General features: G+C 38.0%; 1 non-coding gene across 1 annotated transcript; it reads right to left on the reverse strand.

Annotated features, from left to right (window-relative positions):
• Positions 1–206: 206 nt before the first annotated feature.
• On the reverse strand, positions 207–312 carry LOC144999233 (small nucleolar RNA R71). Its single transcript, XR_013660751.1, has one exon. It is a non-coding gene; the product is annotated as a small nucleolar RNA R71 (small nucleolar RNA).
• Positions 313–9,066: the final 8,754 nt, after the last annotated feature.

Consider the following 9,066-nt stretch of genomic DNA (forward strand, 5'->3'; position numbering starts at 1 on the left):
ACATTTGGATGAAGTCAATGATGTAGCTGATTACTTCAATATTCCAAATGTAACCCGCGAAACTCATCTACTTCGTATGCTTCCGGTAACCTTCAAGGGTGCTGCTAAAGACTGGCTCAAGTCACTTCCCCCCGGATCAGTTACCACTTGGGCCAAGATGAAGGAAGAATTCATTGATCACTTTTGCCCACCTTCCAAGATAGCCAAGATGAAGAAGGCCATTGCAAACTTTGAACAACAAGCTGGAGAGTCGTTATATGAAGCATGGGAGAGGTACAAAAGTCTGCTAAGAAACTGCCCACACTATGATCTAAACAGCCAGCAAGAAGTTTCCATCTTCTATGATGGAGTCAATGTCACAACCCGACAGTTGCTAGACTCGCAAGGCCCACTTACAAAGAAGCCACCTCCGGTGATTAAAGAACTGATTGAAGAATTCTCTAAACACTCTAGAGAATACCATAACCCTAGGCATGATGTCACGAGGGGAGCCGCTTATGCTGCTACTGAAGACTTATCCGCGGTCATGGCTATGCTAAAAACCATGGATAGGAGAATGGACAAAATGGATCAAATGATCCATGCTATTCGGGTGGGTTGTGAAAACTGCAATGGACCTCACCTCACTAGAGATTGCGATTTGGATGAGAATGGCAACAAGAAGGTGCAAGCGTGTTATTCGAGCGGAGACCGATATGATGAGGACTGGCGCAAACAAAAGAAAGAGTGGATTCCTTACGAAGAGTACAAGAAGGCCATGGAGGAGAAGTATAGACAAAAAGGGAGAGGATTTTATCAAAAGGAGGAGCCGGTGCAAGAAAGGAAGCCAAGCTTGGAAGATATGCTTACTAAATTTGTGGCTGCTTCCGAAAAAAGACATAGTGACCATGATGCTGCTATCTAAGAAACAAAAACCATGCTCAGGAACCAGCAAGCATCCATCCACAATATAGAAACGCAGCTTGGGCAACTTGCTCAACAACTTAACCAAAGGTCACCGGGTGAACTTCCTAGCAAAACCGAAAACAACCCACGAGGCGCGCAAATAAACATTGTCACAACAAGAAGTGGGAAGATCATCACTCCCCTGACCCCCATTCGAACTGAAGCAACCAGGGACTCACAGAAGGAAGGAGCGGAAGAACAAGCAGAAAACCAAGAATCACAATCTGAGAGTCCTACTCGCCGAGTAGGACCGATGGACTCGGCGAGTACCCCATCAAAAACGAGTGAACAGTCTCCTGTAAAGCCTTACCAGCCTCCAATGCGATACCCAGCCCGAGCCAAGAAATAGAAGCAGGAAGAGGAATATCAGAAGTTTCTAGACCACATTAAAACTCTTCAAATCAACATTCCTTTCATTGAAGCCGTCATGCAAATGCCCAAGTATGCAAAGTTCCTTAAGGAACTCCTCACCAATAGAAGAAAGATGGAGGAAGTGCAGAAGGTAGTGCTTAATGAGAACTGCTCCGCCGCAATGCTAAACAAGCTACCAAAGAAGAAGGGTGATCCGGGGAGCTTAACTTTACCTTGCCAATTTGGCAACTTGGATGCAATTCATGCCTTAGCTGATTCTGGAGAAAGTGTGAATCTTATGCCATACTCATTCTTTAAGAAGCTAGACCTCCCGGAGCCAAGGCCAATTCGCATGGCCATTCATTTGGCAAACAAGACAGTCACCTTCCCAAGAGGCATATGTGAAGATTTGCTAGTGAAAGTGGACAAATTTGTCTTTCCGGCTGATTTCATCATTCTAGACATGGAGGCGGATCCGCAAGTACCAATTATCCTTGGAAGGCCTTTCCTCAACACAGCTAGCGCTATCGTAGACATGACAGATTCTAATCTCACCTTGCGGGTCGGGGACGATTCAGTAACATTCGGGGTAGACCAAGCTATGAAATACCCTAGGAGCAGTGATGACACGGTGTTCTCAATCGACATTCTCGACGAACGGCATTCTCAATCGACATGCTCGACGAACTATTGGAAGAAGACATACCTGAAAATTCCAGCAAGTTTGCAGCTTTAGATGAAGCATTTGATCCAGAAAAGGATTTATTAGAGATTGAAAGACTGTTGGAAGAAGCGGAGTATGAAGAAATAATGAAGCAATCTGACAGCCCTACTCACCGAGTAGAGCCGATCTATTCACCAAGTACATCTGAAGAGAAGACAGAAGTCGTGAATGCAGCTGCAAATTCGCCGAGTACCACACCTGCACTCGGCGAGTCCGTCACTAAGAACAACCAAACAGAGCTTAAAACGTTACCTAACCATCTGGAGTATGCCTTTCTGAAAGAAGGAAATCAAAAGCCATTAATCATAGCCTCGGATCTATCCAATACGGAAAAGGACATCGAAAACGGAGTTCGTATGCGAAAGTTATGAATTTATGAAGTTCAGGGCGCGAACCCCAAAGTTGTGTCAGAGACCACGACGTGGAAAGCAGTGCCACGATGTGGCAGGTCTTCTGACACCTCCGGGAGTCCCCCTGATGCAACTTGAGATGACGCATACAGTGACGACCAAGCCCACGACGTGGCAAGGGCCACTTTTGCCCTATAAATAGATTTGAAGCGCCAGCCAAGTTTGGTTGCTCATTCTCTCATCTCTCACCCATATTACCTCGATTTACGTGCAAAGAAGTACCCTGAAGCCCCGGTATCAATCCCGAGAACCGAAGCAAGTCGCGAAGCCCGAATATCCCGAGAAGAAAGTGTTGGGTTATGAGCATTTTAACACTCCTAAGTGTACATGCAACCCTAAATACCTTGGATCTATGTTTTCTCTATTATACATGCAAATATGAACATCCAAGGTATTATCCTAATCTAGCATACAAAATAATGGATATAACAAGATAGAATACATACCTCTTTGATAGTGCTTGTCTTCATGAAGCTTGAGTGCTTAGTGCCCCAAGTGTGACACCTCAAATGGTTCACACAACACCATAAGCACTTGGAATAACTTAGAGAGAAATTAGAACACTTCATGAAATCGTGTAGCCCTCATACATACACATAGTGTTAGTCACGATTTCTTGAGCCATGGGTTTCTTTTATATGGTGGCTATTAGGGTTACACCATGTAACTCATGACTTTACCCATTCCTTATGCTCCATGGATTTTAACCTCCATGGAGTATCCATGGGTCACCCCATGGACTTAGTCCAACATAAGGAATCTTGGATCACAAGCCCACACATATAAGAATGAATGATTTACACAATCAACCCATATATTTAATTAGTCTTCTTTTGATCACTTAATTAATTCCAAATTAATTCTTAATCAATACTAATTAAATAACCTTATTAATATATTAGAACTTATAATATATTAACAAACCTTAAGTGTTATTTCTCTCATTTTAGTCTATCCAAGTGCATGATGCCATGCAACCCAAATGGACCATGCCGGGTCGGGTCAAGTCTTACCAATTATAGTTATGGACTTAGACATTAATCCAACAGAAAGGAGTTTCCGAGCTGAAGCTCTGCCCGCTAGAAGCCCGGTGTGCGAAGTGATCCCGGTTTTACCGAAGAATACTACTCTTAGAGATGTAGTGCTGTTCGAGCATCATCTAACCAAGTGAGTGTATGGTTACTTTCTTCTAATGCATAAATACGAAGTATTTTATACGAAATACGTGTTATGTGTATATTTTGTTGTTATATGTGTGAATGTATATTCACTTTCTTCTACCATATAAATATGAAGTACGTGCTACATGTTTATACATTGTTTGTTTACTTGAGATAGATGTTGAAATAATGTTTTGAATGATTTAAATTGTATATGTGTTTGCATCTACAAATATGTTGGGTAGAACATGGGTAGATGAAATAGTTGATGTAAGACGAAATAATAAGTATTTTTGAACTCAATGTGTTCATTAGGTATTTTTGAACTCTATGTGTTCACTTGGTGTTTGAACTTAATGTGTTCATTAGGTATTTTTGAACTCTATGTGTTCACTTGGTGTTTGAACTCAATGTGTTCATTAGGTATTTCGAACTCTATGTGTTCACTTGGTATTTTTGGATTCAATGTGTTCATTATGTATTTTTGAACTAGATGTGTTCACTTGGTGTTGTTGAACTGAGTGTGTTCCCTAAGTGTTTTAGAACTAAGTATTCACCAGATGTTTTGAATGAATTGTTCACTAGGAGTGTTATAACTAGGTGTTTGTTAAGTATGTTGAACTAAGTGTTTACCAGTCGTAATTTGTAGACCTTGGCAGTGGTGGACTTTGTGTCAATTCCTTAGGTCAATCCTTAGGAATAAATGGATAAAGGATAGTTGATTCTTAGGGTAAATCCGTAAGAAATAAAGGAGATAATGGGAATGAGTATTTGGTATAATTGAATATAATAAATGTATTATTGTGGGTTGAAAACCCTATATACTCACCAGGCTCCCAAGCCTGACCCACTCAGTTTTCTTTGCATTCCAGGTAATGGCACAAGAGTATAAATTGGTGGACTTGACGAGAGATTTTGGATTATAGATTAGTAGTTACAAATAACTGTTTTAAGGTCTATTTTATACTGTTTATGCTTTTGGTATGTATCGGAACATGACATCCCGAGGTTTTATTATTTAATGAAAATACATTCTCTTTGAGAAACGTTTTGATAAATTTTATCATATTTTGTTTTGGGAACAAACTCCGAAACTCTTTTAATCAAAAAGATTTACTCTGATTTTATAAAACAAAGCATAAACAAATCGGTTTTTTCTGGCCGTGAAATTGGGGATGTCACAAGTATGGATTTTGAGAAGGTAAGATCTAGGCCCATTTGGTACGGGTGATGTATCAGAAGTGATATGGGTGTTCGACTCGTGTTTTGGAGCCAAGGAGTATTTCAGTAAAGTGGCAATTCGGGCTTTTGTGGGAAATGATTTCTTATTTGGAATTTTTTAGACTTGGAAGTGTGGCTAAGAGCATAGGGTTTCCCGCCACCTTTCTATGGATATAAGGTCCGTTGAAAACGGACTTAGGATGAGGAAGTTATAGTACTTGAAGTTGTTAGCATAATTGGTCCTTGAAAGCGACTTAACAGGGGAGTACACTGAGCGTACATGCGGGTAGGTCCAATGTACGCACGATTTAGCTTGTACGCTTAGCGTACATAGGAGTACGCCCATCATACTCATCAGATATGGGCCTTGTGAGTTTTAGGCTTCACTTTGGGCCATTCCAAGAAGAAGAGCTTTCGGCTTAGAAACACTGCTCCAGCAAAGCCCTTTTTTTATAATAAAAAACCCGCTGTAAGTGAACTACGGCTACACTATTTCTAATATAACTTATATTTAAAATATAGTAATGTTATTAGGACCTTATAATAATTATTTGAATTATTATTATGAGTTATATAAGTGTCATTATAATATCTTTTTAACCAATCGTAGTACGGGGAATCTGGTTTAAAGGGTTACATAGGGTTGTTGGATTTTAGAAGTGCTATATGCCAAAATGGTCCTGCCCGCCGGTGTTTTACGTTTGGCCCTTGTCTGTACATAGTGGTTGGAAAATATTATTTAAACGCTTATAATAATAATAATAATAATAATAATAATAATAATAATAATAATAATAATAACGCTAAGACTAATAATTAGTCACGGTAAATATTAGACTAAAATCTAGTGATAATAATACTAGGTTTCGTCGAAGGAAATTATATGGTTAAGAAGCAAAACGTTGTCCGAGTTTGGAATCATCACTTTAACAAGTGAGTACATAGTTACTTTCATCTTACTCATAGATATGAAGTATTTTATATAAATTATGTGTCATGTGTGCATATTATCTAGATACTTGATGTCTATGTTGGATGAATGATTTTATAAATGTTTTAAATGATTTAAACTATATATTTATTTTATATCTACAAATTTGTTGGGATAAAACATGGGTAGAGGAAATAGTTGATGTGTAGTGAAATAAAATGATGAGAGATAGGTAATGATAATTAGGTGAGGATATATAGGTGATGATGAATCGGTGATGTAGGATGAAAGATACCATAACCTTGTCCGACAATTTGGAGATGTAGTCATCTACCAGAGTATAGATGGCGACCACAAACTATTATAGACAACCCCGTGGAAACACCAGTAGGCTCATAACCTGTAGGTGATGAATTACGAGTTCAGGCGATGTTGTAACTATCTATTTATGCGATGATACTATGACCCCTTACTATGAATTATGAGTCCAAGCGATGTTGTAACTACGTATTCATGCGATGATACCCTAACCCTTGTTGGGAACGTATTGAGGGAGTAATCCCTGAATCAATACTATATATGCGATGTAGGAGATGATCCTTAGGAACAAACATATAAGGAAATGCGATGTAAGGAGATGAGAGGTAAATATGATGTAGGAGACGACCCTGAGGATAAATCCTTAGGTAAGGTACTTAGTAATAAAGAAGATAATAGGGATGGGTAATTGGGTTAATTGTTTGATGATTAAGCATAATAATTATATTATTGTGGTTTGAAAACCCTAAGTACTCACCACGTTTCCTAACCTGACCCACTCAGTTTACTTGTATCATAGGTGACGATGTGAAGTTACATTACACTGAGAGATTAAGGAGATATAGATTACTAGTATAAATGAATGTAAGTTATGTTTATGCTTATGTTTCTGTATTGACGATGACATCTCAAATGTTTCAAAAGGAATAAAAATACACTTCTTCGGAAATGCTCTGATAATGAAATTATCATGTTTTTCTAGGAACAAATTCCGCAACGTTTTTATTGAAAGAGATACTCTGGTTTTTATAAAGCATAAACAAAAGCGGTCTTTTCTGGCCGTGAAAATGGGGATGTCACATATATGGTAGACATAGTTGTGTAGCTAAGATGATATGTGATATGTGGTAGAGGAAGCTTTTTTGGCTGATATGATATGTGTTATGTGGCTTATGTGTGTGTGGGGTATGCTCTGGGGAACTTACTAAGCGTTAGCTTACAGTTTGTGGATTTGTTTCAGGTACATCGGAGCCCAAGGTCAAGGGAAAAGCTTGATGGCGCGACGTGCACTCTCTTAGGCATTTTTATGGGACACTCTGATGTTTGGAATAAAATTTGTATTTGACTTTTGTTTTTAAAACAATTAGAATTGGATTCCTTAAATTATAGCAATGTGTTTGATTATTCAAAAATGAAAATTTTCTTTGAAAAAATGGGTCATTGCAAATTCCAAGAGTCACTTGTAAACCCTAATTCTCACACTTAGGCTTATGATTCAACAATTGATTTGGACTAATACTTCCCGGACTATCTCATAAGCTTAGTCCACCAAAAATCAATCATGGATCATTAGCCCAAACCTTATGTATCACTGGTTTACATAATCAATCCCCGTTAATTTAATCAATTTCTTTTGATCACTAAATTAATTCCAAATTAATTATTGATAAATACTAGTTAAATAATATGATTTCTCAATTAATATATTATACTTATAATATATTAATAAATCACAAATAACCTCTTTCTCAAATATCCATACTATCAATTTGTTCTGGTGAATGCAACCCAAAATGGACCATGCTACTATCGGTTCAAGTACATACAAATTATATTTATAGGTTAGACACTTAATCCAACAGTCTCCCACTTGGATAAGTCTAATAACTATAACTGCCAATGCAACTTCAAAATCTGATTAGAAATCATAGCTCTCAAAAGCCGTTGTCGAATTCTGACACGTCCTTTAGATAAGGTATCATATAACCTTCTATTCTTTAAGATATCATGCGGACAAATACATGGAACATAGTCATACTTATTGTCCAACAATTTGTTTTCCGATTTGTTTGACATGGAACTTAATTGAACACATCAATTGAGTCCTGACCGCGATTGACACATAAGTCAAAACAAAATAATCGAGGGGCCCAAGATATCTCTTTTAATCATCTTAGGATAAAGGGGACAGATAAACTTCGACTTATATGCTTGTACTAATTACTCGTTAAACAATACACAACAACACGTTTTATAACATCAAGTTACTGATGCGTTTTTGTACTATCAATGCACAACCAATTCGTAATCAACAACTCATATATCTTGGTTTAAAGACTATACAATATTATCTTCTCACAATCACTCGTGATAAATTCCATGAAGTGATTCATGTGAGCTTGGGTTTAATCCAATACTTAAATCTTATTTTAGGAGCACTCATGAATGTTGTAGCAAAATTTTGCTATGTCTAAACACTCTACAAGCCAATTCATGACAATCTTTATCAATACCTACTTCCAAAGTATGATCGACCGTGGATGGTTTGGATAATCTTATTATTCTGGAAGTTAAAACATGCAAAATGAAACAATAGCAAACGATTGACACAAGATAGTAACTTTACTCATAAATAAAGCTCCTTTTATTCAATCATCAAATGTCAATTACATTTTATCTATTACAAGTTTCTAAATAGTTATTTAATCATTAAAACTAACAAAATATAATTCAGCCCAATGCTCCTAGCATGTGGCAAGTGCTTAACCCTACTCAGTCCCTTTGTAAGGGGATCTGCTGGGTTCTCCTCTGACGACACCCTGTTTACTATGAGGAGTCCTTCTTCTATCCGATGTCTTATGAAGTGATATTTTATGTCGATTTTCTTGGATCTACGATGATCCCTTGGTTCTTAGTTAAGGCAACCGTACTCTCACTATCACAAAAAATCTCTATAGGCTCCTTTACAGCTGATACAACTCCAAGGTCTCTAATGAACTTCTTTATCCATATCGCCTCCTTCGATGCTTTGCTTACTGCTAAGTACTATGCTTCGCACGTTGAATCAGTTACAATCTTCTGTTTGGAACTTTTCCATGTTACTGCTCCTTCATTTAGGGTAAATACCCAGTCCGACTGAGAGCAGAAATTATCTTTGTCGGTCTAAAAGTTGGCATCACTATACCCTATCACTCTCAAGTAATCACTCCCACCGAGGGTAAGGACCCAATCCTTAATCCTCCGCAGGTACTTAAGAATGTCCTTTACCACAGTCCAGTGAGCTCT

Source organism: Lactuca saligna, chromosome 5 (assembly GCF_052625555.1).
Source record: "Lactuca saligna cultivar CGN05327 chromosome 5, ASM5262555v1, whole genome shotgun sequence".
Lineage (NCBI taxonomy): Eukaryota > Viridiplantae > Streptophyta > Magnoliopsida > Asterales > Asteraceae > Lactuca > Lactuca saligna.